Source organism: Scyliorhinus torazame, chromosome 2 (assembly GCF_047496885.1).
Source record: "Scyliorhinus torazame isolate Kashiwa2021f chromosome 2, sScyTor2.1, whole genome shotgun sequence".
Classification (NCBI taxonomy): Eukaryota; Metazoa; Chordata; class Chondrichthyes; order Carcharhiniformes; family Scyliorhinidae; genus Scyliorhinus; species Scyliorhinus torazame.
In genome coordinates, this window is record NC_092708.1 from 239,449,132 (window position 1) to 239,465,362 (window position 16,231).

Genomic DNA, 16,231 nt, shown 5'->3' on the forward strand with positions numbered 1-16,231 from the left:
ATTTGGTGAAAAGGCGTGGAAAATCACTCGGTGAAAGGGCGTGGAAAATCTCTCGGTGAAAGGGCGTGAAAAATCACCCGGTGAAAGGGCGTGGAAAATCACTCCGTGAAAGGGCGTGGAAAATCTCTCGGTGAAATGGCGTGGAGAATCTCTCAGTGAAAGGGCATGGAAAATCACTCAGCGAAATGGCGTGGAAAATCTCTCGGTTAAAGGGCATGGAAAATCTCTCAGTGAAAGGGCGCAGAAAATCACTCGGTGAGAGGGTGTGGAAAATCTCTCAGTGAAAGGACGTGGAAAATCCCATAGTGAAAGGGCGTGGAAAATCACTCGGTGAAAGGGCGTGGAAAATCTCTCAGTGAAAGGGTGTGGAAAATCTCTCAGTGTCAGGGCGTGGAAAATTTCTCGGTGAAAGGGCGTGGAGAATCTCGCGGTGAAAAGGCGTGGAAAATCATTTGGTGAAAAGGCGTGGAAAATCACTCGGTGAAAGGGCGTGGAAAATATCTCGGTGAAAGGGCGTGAAAAATCCAGCGGTGAAAGGGCGTGGAAAATCACTCGGGGAAAGGGCGTGGAAAATCTCTCGGTGAAAGGGTGTCGAAAATCACTCAGTGAAAGGGCGTGGAAAATCACACGGTGAAAGGGCGTGGAAAATCACTCGGTGAAAGGGCGTGGAAAATCACTCGGTGAAAAGCGTGGAAAATCACTCGGTGAAAAGGCGTGGAAAATCACACGATGAAAGGGCATGGAAAATCTCTCGGTGAAATGGCATGGAAAATCACTCGGTGAAAGGGCAAGGAAAATCTCTCAGTGAAAGGGTGTGGAAAATCACTCGGTGAAAGGGCGTGGAAAATCACTCAGTGAAAGGGCGTGGAAAATCTCTCAGTGAAAGGGCGTGGAAAATCATTCAGTGAAAGGGCGCGGAAAATCTCTCAGTGAAAGGGCATGGAGAATCACTCGGTGAAAGGGCGTGGAAAATCACTCGGTGAAAGGGCGTGGAAAATCTCTCAGTGAAAGGGCGTGGGAAATCTCTCAGTGAAAGGGCGTGGAAAATCACTCAGTGAAAGGGCGTGGAAAATCACTCGGTGAAAGGGCATGGAGAATCACTCGGTGAAAGGGCGTGGAAAATCACTCGGTGAAAGGGCGTGGAAAATCTCTCAGTGAAAGGGCGTGGAAAATCACTCAGTGAAAGGGCGTGGAAAATCACTCAGTGAAAGGGTGTGGAATACCACTCGGTGAAAGGGCATGGAAAATCACTTGATGAAAGGGAGTGGAAAATCACTCCATGAAAGGGCGTGAAAATCACTCGGTGAAAGGGCGTGGAAAACCACCCGGTGAAAGGGCATGGAAAATCACTTGATGAAAGGGTGTGGAAAATCACTCCATGAAAGGGCGTGAAAATCACTCGGTGAAAGGGCGTGGAAAATCACCCGGTGAAAGGGCGTGGAAAATCTCTCAGTGAAAGGGCGTGGAAAATCTCTCATTGTCAGGGCGTGCAAAATTTCTCGGTGAAAGGGCATGGAGAATCTCGCGGTGAAAAGGCGTGGAAAACGTCTCGGTGAAAGGGCGTGGAGAATCTCTCAGTGAAAGGGCGTGGAAAATCACTCAGCGAAAGGGCGTGGAAAATCTCTCGGTGAAAGGGCGTGGAAAATCTCTCAGTGAAAGGGCGTGGAAAATCCCTTAGTGAAAGGGCGTGGAAAATCACTCGGTGAAAGGGCGTGGAAAATCTCTCAGTGTCAGGGCGTGGAAAATTTCTCGGTGAAAGGGCGTGGAGAATCTCGCGGTGAAGAGGCGTGGAAAATCATTTGGTGAAAGGGCGTGGAAAGTCACTCGGTGAAAGGGCGTGGAAAATCTCTCGGTGAAAGGGCGTGAAAAATCCAGCGGTGAAAGGGCGTGGAAAATCACTCGGTGAAAGGGCGTGGAAAATCTCTCGGTGAAAGGGTGTCGAAAATCACTCAGTGAAAGGGCGTGGAAAATCACACGGTGAAAGGGCGTGGAAAATCACTCGGTGAAAAGGCGTGGAAAATCACACGGCGAAAGGGCGTGGAAAATCACTCGGCGAAAGTGCGTGGAAAATCACACGGTGAAAGGGCCTGGAAAATCACTCGGTGAAAGGGCGTGGAAAATCTTTCGGTGAAAGGGCATGGAAAATCTCTCGGTGAAAGGGCATGGAAAATCACTCGGTGAAAGCGCATGGAAAATCACTCGGTGAAAGGGCGTGGAAAATCTCTCTGTGAAAGGACATGGAAAATCTCTTGGTGAAAGGGCGTGGACAATCTCTCGGTGAAAGGGCGTGGAAAATCTCTCGGTGAAAGGACGTGGAAAATCACTTGATGAAACGCCGTGGAAAATCTCTCAGTGGAAGGGGGTGGAAAATCTCTCGGTGAAAGCGCGTGGAGAATTTCTCAGTGAAAGGGCGTGGAAAATCAATCAGCGAAAGGGTGTGGAAAATCACTCGGTGAAAGGGCGTGGAAAATCTCTCAGTGAAAGTACGTGGAATATCTCTTGGTGAAAGGGCGTGGAAAATCTCTCGGTGAAAGGGCGTGGAAAATCTCACAGTGAAAGGGCGTGGAAAATCATTCGGTGAAATGGTGTGGAAAATCACTCGGTGAAGGGGCGTGGAAAATCACTCGATGAAAGGGCGTGGAAAATCTCTCAGTGAAAGGGCGTGGAAAATCACTTGGTGTAAGGGCGTGGAAAATCACTCGGTGAAAGGGCGTGGAAATCTCTCGGTGAAAGGGCGTGGAAAATCACCTGGTGAATGGGCGTGGAAAATCTCTCAGTGAAAGGGCGTGGAAAATCTCTCAGTGTCAGGGCGTTGAAAATTTCTCGGTGAAAGGGCGTGGAGAATCTCGCGGTGAAAAGGCGTGGAAAACGTCTCAGTGAAAGGGCATGGAAAATCCAGCAGTGAAAGGGCATGGAAAATCACTCGGTGAAAGGGCGTGGGAAATCTCTCGGTGAAAGGGCGTGGAAAATCTCTCAGTGTCAGGGCGTGGAAAATTTCTCGGTGAAAGGGCGTGGAGAATCTCGTGGTGAAAAGGAGTGGAAAATCTCTCGGTGAAAGGGCGTGGAAAATCACTCGGTGAAAGGGCGTGGAAAATCACTCGGTGAAAGGGCGTGGAAATTCTCTCAGAGAAAGGGCGTGGAAAATCACTTGATGAAAGGGCGTGGAAAATCTCTCAGTGTCAGGTCGTGGAAAATTTCTCGGTGAAAGGGCGTGGAGAATCTCGCGGTGAAAAGGCGTGGAAAATCTCTCGGTGAAAGGGCGTGGAAAATCACTCGGTGAAAGGGCGTGGAAAATCACTTGATGAAAGGGCGTGGAAAATCTTTTAGTGAAAGGGCGTGGAAAATCTCTCGGTGAAAGGGCGTGGAGAATCTCTCAGTGAAAGGGCGTGGAAAATCACTCAGCGAAAGGGCGTGGAAAATCACTCGGTGAAAGGGTGTGGTGAATCACTCGGTGAAAGGGCATGGAAAATCACTCGGTGAAAGGGCGTGGAAAATCACTCCGTGAAAGGGCGTGGAAAATCTCTCAGTGAAAGGGCGTGGAAAATCACTGGATAAAAGGGCGTGGAAAATCTCTCAGTGAAAGGGCGTGGAAAATCTCTCGGTGAAAGAGCGTGTAGAATCTCTCAGTGAAAGGGCGTGGAAAATCACTCAGTGAAAGGGCGTGGAAAATCTCTCAGTGAAAGGGCGTGGAAAATCATTCAGTGAAAGGGCGCGGAAAATCTCTCAGTGAAAGGGCATGGAGAATCACTCGGTGAAAGGGCGTGGAAAATCACTCGGTGAAAGGGCGTGGAAAATCTCTCAGTGAAAGGGCGTGGGAAATCTCTCAGTGAAAGGGCGTGGAAAATCACTCAGTGAAAGGGCGTGGAAAATCACTCGGTGAAAGGGCATGGAGAATCACTCGGTGAAAGGGCGTGGAAAATCACTCGGTGAAAGGGCGTGGAAAATCTCTCAGTGAAAGGGCGTGGAAAATCACTCAGTGAAAGGGCGTGGAAAATCACTCAGTGAAAGGGTGTGGAATACCACTCGGTGAAAGGGCATGGAAAATCACTTGATGAAAGGGAGTGGAAAATCACTCCATGAAAGGGCGTGAAAATCACTCGGTGAAAGGGCGTGGAAAACCACCCGGTGAAAGGGCATGGAAAATCACTTGATGAAAGGGTGTGGAAAATCACTCCATGAAAGGGCGTGAAAATCACTCGGTGAAAGGGCGTGGAAAATCACCCGGTGAAAGGGCGTGGAAAATCTCTCAGTGAAAGGGCGTGGAAAATCTCTCATTGTCAGGGCGTGCAAAATTTCTCGGTGAAAGGGCATGGAGAATCTCGCGGTGAAAAGGCGTGGAAAACGTCTCGGTGAAAGGGCGTGGAGAATCTCTCAGTGAAAGGGCGTGGAAAATCACTCAGCGAAAGGGCGTGGAAAATCTCTCGGTGAAAGGGCGTGGAAAATCTCTCAGTGAAAGGGCGTGGAAAATCCCTTAGTGAAAGGGCGTGGAAAATCACTCGGTGAAAGGGCGTGGAAAATCTCTCAGTGTCAGGGCGTGGAAAATTTCTCGGTGAAAGGGCGTGGAGAATCTCGCGGTGAAGAGGCGTGGAAAATCATTTGGTGAAAGGGCGTGGAAAGTCACTCGGTGAAAGGGCGTGGAAAATCTCTCGGTGAAAGGGCGTGAAAAATCCAGCGGTGAAAGGGCGTGGAAAATCACTCGGTGAAAGGGCGTGGAAAATCTCTCGGTGAAAGGGTGTCGAAAATCACTCAGTGAAAGGGCGTGGAAAATCACACGGTGAAAGGGCGTGGAAAATCACTCGGTGAAAAGGCGTGGAAAATCACACGGCGAAAGGGCGTGGAAAATCACTCGGCGAAAGTGCGTGGAAAATCACACGGTGAAAGGGCCTGGAAAATCACTCGGTGAAAGGGCGTGGAAAATCTTTCGGTGAAAGGGCATGGAAAATCTCTCGGTGAAAGGGCATGGAAAATCACTCGGTGAAAGCGCATGGAAAATCACTCGGTGAAAGGGCGTGGAAAATCTCTCTGTGAAAGGACATGGAAAATCTCTTGGTGAAAGGGCGTGGACAATCTCTCGGTGAAAGGGCGTGGAAAATCTCTCGGTGAAAGGACGTGGAAAATCACTTGATGAAACGCCGTGGAAAATCTCTCAGTGGAAGGGGGTGGAAAATCTCTCGGTGAAAGCGCGTGGAGAATTTCTCAGTGAAAGGGCGTGGAAAATCAATCAGCGAAAGGGTGTGGAAAATCACTCGGTGAAAGGGCGTGGAAAATCTCTCAGTGAAAGTACGTGGAATATCTCTTGGTGAAAGGGCGTGGAAAATCTCTCGGTGAAAGGGCGTGGAAAATCTCACAGTGAAAGGGCGTGGAAAATCATTCGGTGAAATGGTGTGGAAAATCACTCGGTGAAGGGGCGTGGAAAATCACTCGATGAAAGGGCGTGGAAAATCTCTCAGTGAAAGGGCGTGGAAAATCACTTGGTGTAAGGGCGTGGAAAATCACTCGGTGAAAGGGCGTGGAAATCTCTCGGTGAAAGGGCGTGGAAAATCACCTGGTGAATGGGCGTGGAAAATCTCTCAGTGAAAGGGCGTGGAAAATCTCTCAGTGTCAGGGCGTTGAAAATTTCTCGGTGAAAGGGCGTGGAGAATCTCGCGGTGAAAAGGCGTGGAAAACGTCTCAGTGAAAGGGCATGGAAAATCCAGCAGTGAAAGGGCATGGAAAATCACTCGGTGAAAGGGCGTGGGAAATCTCTCGGTGAAAGGGCGTGGAAAATCTCTCAGTGTCAGGGCGTGGAAAATTTCTCGGTGAAAGGGCGTGGAGAATCTCGTGGTGAAAAGGAGTGGAAAATCTCTCGGTGAAAGGGCGTGGAAAATCACTCGGTGAAAGGGCGTGGAAAATCACTCGGTGAAAGGGCGTGGAAATTCTCTCAGAGAAAGGGCGTGGAAAATCACTTGATGAAAGGGCGTGGAAAATCTCTCAGTGTCAGGGCGTGGAAAATTTCTCGGTGAAAGGGCGTGGAGAATCTCGCGGTGAAAAGGCGTGGAAAATCTCTCGGTGAAAGGGCGTGGAAAATCACTCGGTGAAAGGGCGTGGAAAATCACTCGGTGAAAGGGCGTGGAAAATCTCTCGGTGAAAGGGCGTGGAAAATCACTTGATGAAAGGGCGTGGAAAATCTTTTAGTGAAAGGGCGTGGAAAATCTCTCGGTGAAAGGGCGTGGAGAATCTCTCAGTGAAAGGGCGTGGAAAATCACTCAGCGAAAGGGCGTGGAAAATCACTCGGTGAAAGGGTGTGGTGAATCACTCGGTGAAAGGGCATGGAAAATCACTCGGTGAAAGGGCGTGGAAAATCACTCCGTGAAAGGGCGTGGAAAATCTCTCAGTGAAAGGGCGTGGAAAATCACTGGATAAAAGGGCGTGGAAAATCTCTCAGTGAAAGGGCGTGGAAAATCTCTCGGTGAAAGAGCGTGTAGAATCTCTCAGTGAAAGGGCGTGGAAAATCACTCAGCGAAAGGGCGTGGAAAATCTCTCGGTGAAAGGGCGTGGAAAATCTCTGAGTGAAAGGGCGTGGAAAATCACTCGGTGAAAGGGCGTGGAAAATCACCCGGTGAAAGGGCGTGGAAAATCACTCCGTGAAAGGGCGTGGAAAATCTCTCGGTGAAAGGGCGTGGAAAATCACTTGATGAAAGGGCGTGGAAAATCTCTCAGTGAAAGGGCGTGGAAAATCTCTCGGTGAAAGGGCGTGGAGAATCTCTCAGTGAAAGGGCATGGAAAATCACTCAGCGAAAGGGCGTGGAAAATCTCTCGGTTAAAGGGCGTGGAAAATCTCTCAGTGAAAGGGCGTGGAAAATCACTCGGTGAAAGGGCGTGGAAAATCTCTCAGTGAAAGGACGTGGAAAATCCCATAGTGAAAGGGCGTGGAAAATCACTCGGTGAAAGGGGGTGGAAAATCTCTCACTGAAAGGGCGTGGAAAATCTCTCAGTGTCAGGGCGTGGAAAATTTCTCGGTGAAATGGCGTGGAGAATCTCGCGGTGAAAAGGCGTGGAAAATCATTTGATGAAAAGGCGTGGAAAATCACTCGGTGAAAGGGCGTGGAAAATCTCTCGGTGAAAGGGCGTGAAAAATCCAGCGGTGAAAGGGCGTGGAAAATCACTCGGGGAAAGGGCGTGGAAAATCTTTCGGTGAAAGGGTGTCGAAAATCACTCAGTGAAAGGGCGTGGAAAATCACACGGTGAAAGGGCGTGGAAAATCACTCGGTGAAAGGGCGTGGAAAATCACTCGGTGAAAAGGCGTGGAAAATCACTCGGTGAAAAGGCGTGGAAAATCACACGGTGAAAGGGCATGGAAAATCTCTCGGTGAAATGGCATGGAAAATCACACGGTGAAAGGGCCTGGAAAATCACTCGGTGAAAGGGCGTGGAAAATCTTTCGGTGAAAGGGCATGGAAAATCTCTCGGTGATAGGGCGTGGAAAATCTCTCAGTGAAAGGACATGGAAAATCTCTTGGTGAAAGGGCGTGGACAATCTCTCGGTGAAAGGGCGTGGAGAATCTCGCGGTGAAAAGGCGTGGAAAATCATTCGGTGTAAGGGCATGGAAAATCACTCGGTGAAAGGGCATGGAAAACCTTTCGGTGAAAGGGCGTGAAAAATCCAGCGGTGAAAGGGCGTGGAAAATCACTAGGTGAAAGGGCGTGGAAAATCTCTCGGTGAAAGGGTGTGGAAAATCACTCGGTGAAAGGGCGTGGAAAATCTCTCGGTGAAAGTGCGTGGAAAATCACTTGATGAAAGGGCGCGGAAAATCTCTCAGTGAAAGGACGTGGAAAATCTCTCTGTGAAAGAGCGTGGAGAATCTCTCAGTGAAAGGGTGTGGAATATCACTCAGCGAAAGGGCGTGGAAAATCTCTCGGTGAAAGGGCGTGGAAAATCTCTCAGTGAAAAGGCGTGGAAAATCACTCGGTGAAATGGCGTGGAAAATCTCTCAGTGAAAGGACGTGGAAAATCCCTTAGTGAAAGGGCGTGGAAAATCACTCGGTGAAAGGGCTTGGAAAATCACTCCGTGAAAGGGCGTGGAAAATCTCTCAGTGAAAGGGCGTGGAAAATCTCTCAGTGAAAGGGCGTGGAAAATCTCTCGGTGAAAGGGTGTCGAAAATCACTCAGTGATAGGGCGTGGAAAATCACACGGTGAAAGGGCGTGGAAAATCACTCGGTGAAAGGGCGTGGAAAATCACACGGTGAAAGGGTGTGGAAAATCACTCGGTGAAAGGGCGTGGAAAATCACACGGTGAAAGGGCCTTGAAAATCACTCGGTGAAAGGGCGTGGAAAATCTTTCGGTGAAAGGACATGGAAAATCTCTCGGTGATAGGGCGTGGAAAATCTCTCAGTGAAAGGACATGGAAAATCTCTTGGTGAAAGGGCGTGGACAATCTCTCGGTGAAAGGGCGTGGAGAATCTCGCGGTGAAAAGGCGTGGAAAATCATTCGGTGTAAGGGCATGGAAAATCACTCGGTGAAAGGGCATGGAAAACCTTTCGGTGAAAGGGCGTGAAAAATCCAGCGGTGAAAGGGCGTGGAAAATCACTAGGTGAAAGGGCGTGGAAAATCTCTCGGTGAAAGGGTGTGGAAAATCACTCGGTGAAAGGGCGTGGAAAATCTCTCGGTGAAAGGGCGTGGAAAATCACTTGATGAAAGGGCGTGGAAAATCTCTCAGTGAAAGGACGTGGAAAATCTCTCTGTGAAAGAGCGTGGAGAATCTCTCAGTGAAAGGGCGTGGAAAATCACTCAGCGAAAGGGCGTGGAAAATCTCTCGGTGAAAGGGCGTGGAAAATCTCTCAGTGAAAGGGCGTGGAAAATCACTCGGTGAAAGGGCGTGGAAAATCACCCGGTGAAAGGGCGTGGAAAATCACTCCGTGAAAGGGCGTGGAAAATCTCTCGGTGAAATGGCGTGGAGAATCTCTCAGTGAAAGGGCATGGAAAATCACTCAGCGAAAGGGCGTGGAAAATCTCTCGGTTAAAGGGCGTGGAAAATCTCTCAGTGAAAGGGCGCAGAAAATCACTCGGTGAGAGGGTGTGGAAAATCTCTCAGTGAAAGGACGTGGAAAATCCCATAGTGAAAGGGCGTGGAAAATCACTCGGTGAAAGGGCGTGGAAAATCTCTCAGTGAAAGGGTGTGGAAAATCTCTCAGTGTCAGGGCGTGGAAAATTTCTCGGTGAAAGGGCGTGGAGAAACTCGCGGTGAAAAGGCGTGGAAAATCATTTGGTGAAAAGGCGTGGAAAATCACTCGGTGAAAGGGCGTGGAAAATATCTCGGTGAAAGGGCGTGAAAAATCCAGCGGTGAAAGGGCGTGGAAAATCACTCGGGGAAAGGGCGTGGAAAATCTCTCGGTGAAAGGGTGTCGAAAATCACTCAGTGAAAGGGCGTGGAAAATCACACGGTGAAAGGGCGTGGAAAATCACTCGGTGAAAGGGCGTGGAAAATCACTCGGTGAAAAGCGTGGAAAATCACTCGGTGAAAAGGCGTGGAAAATCACACGATGAAAGGGCATGGAAAATCTCTCGGTGAAATGGCATGGAAAATCACTCGGTGAAAGGGCAAGGAAAATCTCTCAGTGAAAGGGTGTGGAAAATCACTCGGTGAAAGGGCGTGGAAAATCACTCAGTGAAAGGGCGTGGAAAATCTCTCAGTGAAAGGGCGTGGAAAATCATTCAGTGAAAGGGCGCGGAAAATCTCTCAGTGAAAGGGCATGGAGAATCACTCGGTGAAAGGGCGTGGAAAATCACTCGGTGAAAGGGCGTGGAAAATCTCTCAGTGAAAGGGCGTGGGAAATCTCTCAGTGAAAGGGCGTGGAAAATCACTCAGTGAAAGGGCGTGGAAAATCACTCGGTGAAAGGGCATGGAGAATCACTCGGTGAAAGGGCGTGGAAAATCACTCGGTGAAAGGGCGTGGAAAATCTCTCAGTGAAAGGGCGTGGAAAATCACTCAGTGAAAGGGCGTGGAAAATCACTCAGTGAAAGGGTGTGGAATACCACTCGGTGAAAGGGCATGGAAAATCACTTGTTGAAAGGGAGTGGAAAATCACTCCATGAAAGGGCGTGAAAATCACTCGGTGAAAGGGCGTGGAAAACCACCCGGTGAAAGGGCATGGAAAATCACTTGATGAAAGGGTGTGGAAAATCACTCCATGAAAGGGCGTGAAAATCACTCGGTGAAAGGGCGTGGAAAATCACCCGGTGAAAGGGCGTGGAGAATCTCTCAGTGAAAGGGCGTGGAAAATCACTCAGCGAAAGGGCGTGGAAAATCTCTCGGTGAAAGGGCGTGGAAAATCTCTCAGTGAAAGGGCGTGGAAAATCCCTTAGTGAAAGGGCGTGGAAAATCACTCGGTGAAAGGGCGTGGAAAATCTCTCAGTGTCAGGACGTGGAAAATTTCTCGGTGAAAGGGCGTGGAGAATCTCGCGGTGAAGAGGCGTGGAAAATCATTTGGTGAAAGGGCGTGGAAAGTCACTCGGTGAAAGGGCGTGGAAAATCTCTCGGTGAAAGGGCGTGAAAAATCCAGCGGTGAAAGGGCGTGGAAAATCACTCGGTGAAAGGGCGTGGAAAATCTCTCGGTGAAAGGGTGTCGAAAATCACTCAGTGAAAGGGCGTGGAAAATCACACGGTGAAAGGGCGTGGAAAATCACTCGGTGAAAAGGCGTGGAAAATCACACGGCGAAAGGGCGTGGAAAATCACTCGGCGAAAGTGCGTGGAAAATCACACGGTGAAAGGGCCTGGAAAATCACTCGGTGAAAGGGCGTGGAAAATCTTTCGGTGAAAGGGCATGGAAAATCGCTCGGTGAAAGGGCATGGAAAATCACTCGGTGAAAGCGCATGGAAAATCACTCGGTGAAAGGGCGTGGAAAATCTCTCTGTGAAAGGACATGGAAAATCTCTTGGTGAAAGGGCGTGGACAATCTCTCGGTGAAAGGGCGTGGAAAATCTCTCGGTGAAAGGACGTGGAAAATCACTTGATGAAACGCCGTGGAAAATCTCTCAGTGGAAGGGGGTGGAAAATCTCTCGGTGAAAGCGCGTGGAGAATTTCTCAGTGAAAGGGCGTGGAAAATCAATCAGCGAAAGGGTGTGGAAAATCACTCGGTGAAAGGGCGTGGAAAATCTCTCAGTGAAAGTACGTGGAATATCTCTTGGTGAAAGGGCGTGGAAAATCTCTCGGTGAAAGGGCGTGGAAAATCTCACAGTGAAAGGGCGTGGAAAATCATTCGGTGAAATGGTGTGGCAAATCACTCGGTGAAGGGGCGTGGAAAATCACTCGATGAAAGGGCGTGGAAAATCTCTCAGTGAAAGGGCGTGGAAAATCACTTGGTGTAAGGGTGTGGAAAATCACTCGGTGAAAGGGCGTGGAAATCTCTCGGTGAAAGGGCGTGGAAAATCACCTGGTGAATGGGCGTGGAAAATCTCTCAGTGAAAGGGCGTGGAAAATCTCTCAGTGTCAGGGCGTGGAAAATTTCTCGGTGAAAGGGCGTGGAGAATCTCGCGGTGAAAAGGCGTGGAAAACGTCTCAGTGAAAGGGCATGGAAAATCCAGCAGTGAAAGGGCATGGAAAATCACTCGGTGAAAGGGCGTGGGAAATCTCTCGGTGAAAGGGCGTGGAAAATCTCTCAGTGTCAGGGCGTGGAAAATTTCTCGGTGAAAGGGCGTGGAGAATCTCGTGGTGAAAAGGAGTGGAAAATCTCTCGGTGAAAGGGCGTGGAAAATCACTCGGTGAAAGGGCGTGGAAAATCACTCGGTGAAAGGGCGTGGAAATTCTCTCAGAGAAAGGGCGTGGAAAATCACTTGATGAAAGGGCGTGGAAAATCTCTCAGTGTCAGGGCGTGGAAAATTTCTCGGTGAAAGGGCGTGGAGAATCTCGCGGTGAAAAGGCGTGGAAAATCTCTCGGTGAAAGGGCGTGGAAAATCACTCGGTGAAAGGGCGTGGAAAATCACTCGGTGAAAGGGCGTGGAAAATCTCTCGGTGAAAGGGCGTGGAAAATCACTTGATGAAAGGGCGTGGAAAATCTTTTAGTGAAAGGGCGTGGAAAATCTCTCGGTGAAAGGGCGTGGAGAATCTCTCAGTGAAAGGGCGTGGAAAATCACTCAGCGAAAGGGCGTGGAAAATCACTCGGTGAAAGGGTGTGGTGAATCACTCGGTGAAAGGGCATGGAAAATCACTCGGTGAAAGGGCGTGGAAAATCACTCCGTGAAAGGGCGTGGAAAATCTCTCAGTGAAAGGGCGTGGAAAATCACTGGATAAAAGGGCGTGGAAAATCTCTCAGTGAAAGGGCGTGGAAAATCTCTCGGTGAAAGAGCGTGTAGAATCTCTCAGTGAAAGGGCGTGGAAAATCACTCAGCGAAAGGGCGTGGAAAATCTCTCGGTGAAAGGGCGTGGAAAATCTCTCAGTGAAAGGGCGTGGAAAATCACTCGGTGAAAGGGCGTGGAAAATCACCCGGTGAAAGGGCGTGGAAAATCACTCCGTGAAAGGGCGTGGAAAATCTCTCGGTGAAAGGGCGTGGAAAATCACTTGATGAAAGGGCGTGGAAAATCTCTCAGTGAAAGGGCGTGGAAAATCTCTCGGTGAAAGGGCGTGGAGAATCTCTCAGTGAAAGGGCATGGAAAATCACTCAGCGAAAGGGCGTGGAAAATCTCTCGGTTAAAGGGCGTGGAAAATCTCTCAGTGAAAGGGCGTGGAAAATCACTCGGTGAAAGGGCGTGGAAAATCTCTCAGTGAAAGGACGTGGAAAATCCCATAGTGAAAGGGCGTGGAAAATCACTCGGTGAAAGGGGGTGGAAAATCTCTCAGTGAAAGGGCGTGGAAAATCTCTCAGTGTCAGGGCGTGGAAAATTTCTCGGTGAAATGGCGTGGAGAATCTCGCGGTGAAAAGGCGTGGAAAATCATTTGGTGAAAAGGCGTGGAAAATCACTCGGTGAAAGGGCGTGGAAAATCTCTCGGTGAAAGGGCGTGAAAAATCCAGCGGTGAAAGGGCGTGGAAAATCACTCGGGGAAAGGGCGTGGAAAATCTTTCGGTGAAAGGGTGTCGAAAATCACTCAGTGAAAGGGCGTGGAAAATCACACGGTGAAAGGGCGTGGAAAATCACTCGGTGAAAGGGCGTGGAAAATCACTCGGTGAAAAGGCGTGGAAAATCACTCGGTGAAAAGGCGTGGAAAATCACACGGTGAAAGGGCATGGAAAATCTCTCGGTGAAATGGCATGGAAAATCACACGGTGAAAGGGCCTGGAAAATCACTCGGTGAAAGGGCGTGGAAAATCTTTCGGTGAAAGGGCATGGAAAATCTCTCGGTGATAGGGCGTGGAAAATCTCTCAGTGAAAGGACATGGAAAATCTCTTGGTGAAAGGGCGTGGACAATCTCTCGGTGAAAGGGCGTGGAGAATCTCGCGGTGAAAAGGCGTGGAAAATCATTCGGTGTAAGGGCATGGAAAATCACTCGGTGAAAGGGCATAGAAAACCTTTCGGTGAAAGGGCGTGAAAAATCCAGCGGTGAAAGGGCGTGGAAAATCACTCGGTGAAAGGGCGTGGAAAATCTCTCGGTGAAAGGGTGTGGAAAATCACTCGGTGAAAGGGCGTGGAAAATCTCTCGGTGAAAGGGCGTGGAAAATCACTTGATGAAAGGGCGTGGAAAATCTCTCAGTGAAAGGACGTGGAAAATCTCTCTGTGAAAGAGCGTGGAGAATCTCTCAGTGAAAGTGTGTGGAATATCACTCAGCGAAAGGGCGTGGAAAATCTCTCGGTGAAAGGGCGTGGAAAATCTCTCAGTGAAAAGGCGTGGAAAATCACTCGGTGAAATGGCGTGGAAAATCTCTCAGTGAAAGGACGTGGAAAATCCCTTAGTGAAAGGGCGTGGAAAATCACTCGGTGAAAGGGCGTGGAAAATCACTCAGTGAAAGGGCGTGGAAAATCACTCGGTGAAAGGGCTTGGAAAATCACTCCGTGAAAGGGCGTGGAAAATCTCTCAGTGAAAGGGCGTGGAAAATCTCTCAGTGAAAGGGCGTGGAAAATCTCTCGGTGAAAGGGTGTCGAAAATCACTCAGTGAAAGGGCGTGGAAAATCACACGGTGAAAGGGCGTGGAAAATCACTCGGTGAAAGGGCGTGGAAAATCACACGGTGAAAGGGTGTGGAAAATCACTCGGTGAAAGGGCGTGGAAAATCACACGGTGAAAGGGCCTTGAAAATCACTCGGTGAAAGGGCGTGGAAAATCTTTCGGTGAAAGGACATGGAAAATCTCTCGGTGATAGGGCGTGGAAAATCTCTCAGTGAAAGGACATGGAAAATCTCTTGGTGAAAGGGCGTGGACAATCTCTCGGTGAAAGGGCGTGGAGAATCTCGCGGTGAAAAGGCGTGGAAAATCATTCGGTGTAAGGGCATGGAAAATCACTCGGTGAAAGGGCATGGAAAACCTTTCGGTGAAAGGGCGTGAAAAATCCAGCGGTGAAAGGGCGTGGAAAATCACTAGGTGAAAGGGCGTGGAAAATCTCTCGGTGAAAGGGTGTGGAAAATCACTCGGTGAAAGGGCGTGGAAAATCTCTCGGTGAAAGGGCGTGGAAAATCACTTGATGAAAGGGCGTGGAAAATCTCTCAGTGAAAGGACGTGGAAAATCTCTCTGTGAAAGAGCGTGGAGAATCTCTCAGTGAAAGGGCGTGGAATATCACTCAGCGAAAGAGCGTGGAAAATCTCTCGGTGAAAGGGCGTGGAAAATCTCTCAGTGAAAAGGCGTGGAAAATCACTCGGTGAAATGGCGTGGAAAATCTCTCAGTGAAAGGACGTGGAAAATCCCCTAGTGAAAGGGCGTGGAAAATCACTCGGTGAAAGGGCGTGGAAAATCACTCAGTGAAAGGGCGTGGAAAATCACTCGGTGAAAGGGCTTGGAAAATCACTCCGTGAAAGGGCGTGGAAAATCTCTCAGTGAAAGGGCGTGGAAAATCTCTCAGTGAAAGGGCGTGGAAAATCTCTCGGTGAAAGGGTGTCGAAAATCACTCAGTGAAAGGGCGTGGAAAATCACACGGTGAAAGGGCGTGGAAAATCACTCGGTGAAAGGGCGTGGAAAATCACACGGTGAAAGGGCGTGGAAAATCACTCGGTGAAAGGGCGTGGAAAATCACACGGTGAAAGGGCCTTGAAAATCACTCGGTGAAAGGGCGTGGAAAATCACACGGTGAAAGGGCCTTGAAAATCACTCGGTGAAAGGGCGTGGAAAATCTTTCGGTGAAAGGACATGGAAAATCTCTCGGTGATAGGGCGTGGAAAATCTCTCAGTGAAAGGACATGGAAAATCTCTTGGTGAAAGGGCGTGGACAATCTCTCGGTGAAAGGGCGTGGAGAATCTCGCGATGAAAAGGCGTGGAAAATCATTCGGTGAAAGGGCATGGAAAATCACTCGGTGAAAGGGCGTGGAAAATCTCTCGGTGAAAGGGCGTGCAAAATCCAGCGGTGAAAGGGCGTGGAAAATCACTCGGTGAAAGGGCGTGGAAAATCTCTCGGTGAAAGGGTGTGGAAAATTACTCGGTGAAAGGGCGTGGAAAATCACACGGTGAAAGTGCGTGGAAAATCATTCGGTGAAAGGGCGTGGAAAATCTCTCGGTGAAAGGGCGTGGAAAATCACTTGATGAAAGGCCGTGGAAAATCTCTCAGTGAAAGGGCGTGGAAAATCTCTCGGTGAAAGGGCGTGGAAAATCTCTCTGTGAAAGGGCATGGAAAATCTCTCAGCGAAAGGGCATGGAAAATCTCTCGGTGAAAGGGCGTGGAAAATCTCTGTGAAAGGGTGTGGAAAATCACTCGGTGAATGGGCGTGGAAAATCTCTCAGTGAAAGGACGTGGAAAATCTCACAGTGAAAGGGTGTGGAAAATCTCTCGGTGAAAGGGCGTGAAAAATCTCACAGTGAAAGGGCGTGGAAAATCATTCGGTGAAATGGCGTGGAAAATCACTCGGTGAAGGGGCGTGGAAAATCCCTCGATGAAAGGGCATGGAAAATCTCTCAGTAAAAGGGCTTGGAACATCATTTGGTGTAAGGCCGTGGAAAATCTCTCGGTGAAAGGGCATGGAAAATCTCGGTGAGAGGGCATGGAAAACCACTCGGTGAAAGGGCATGGAAAATCACTCGGTGAAATGGCGTGGAAAATCTCTCAGTGAAAGGACGTGGAAAATCTCTTGGAGAAAGGGCGTGGAAAATCTCACAGTGAAAGGGCGTGGAA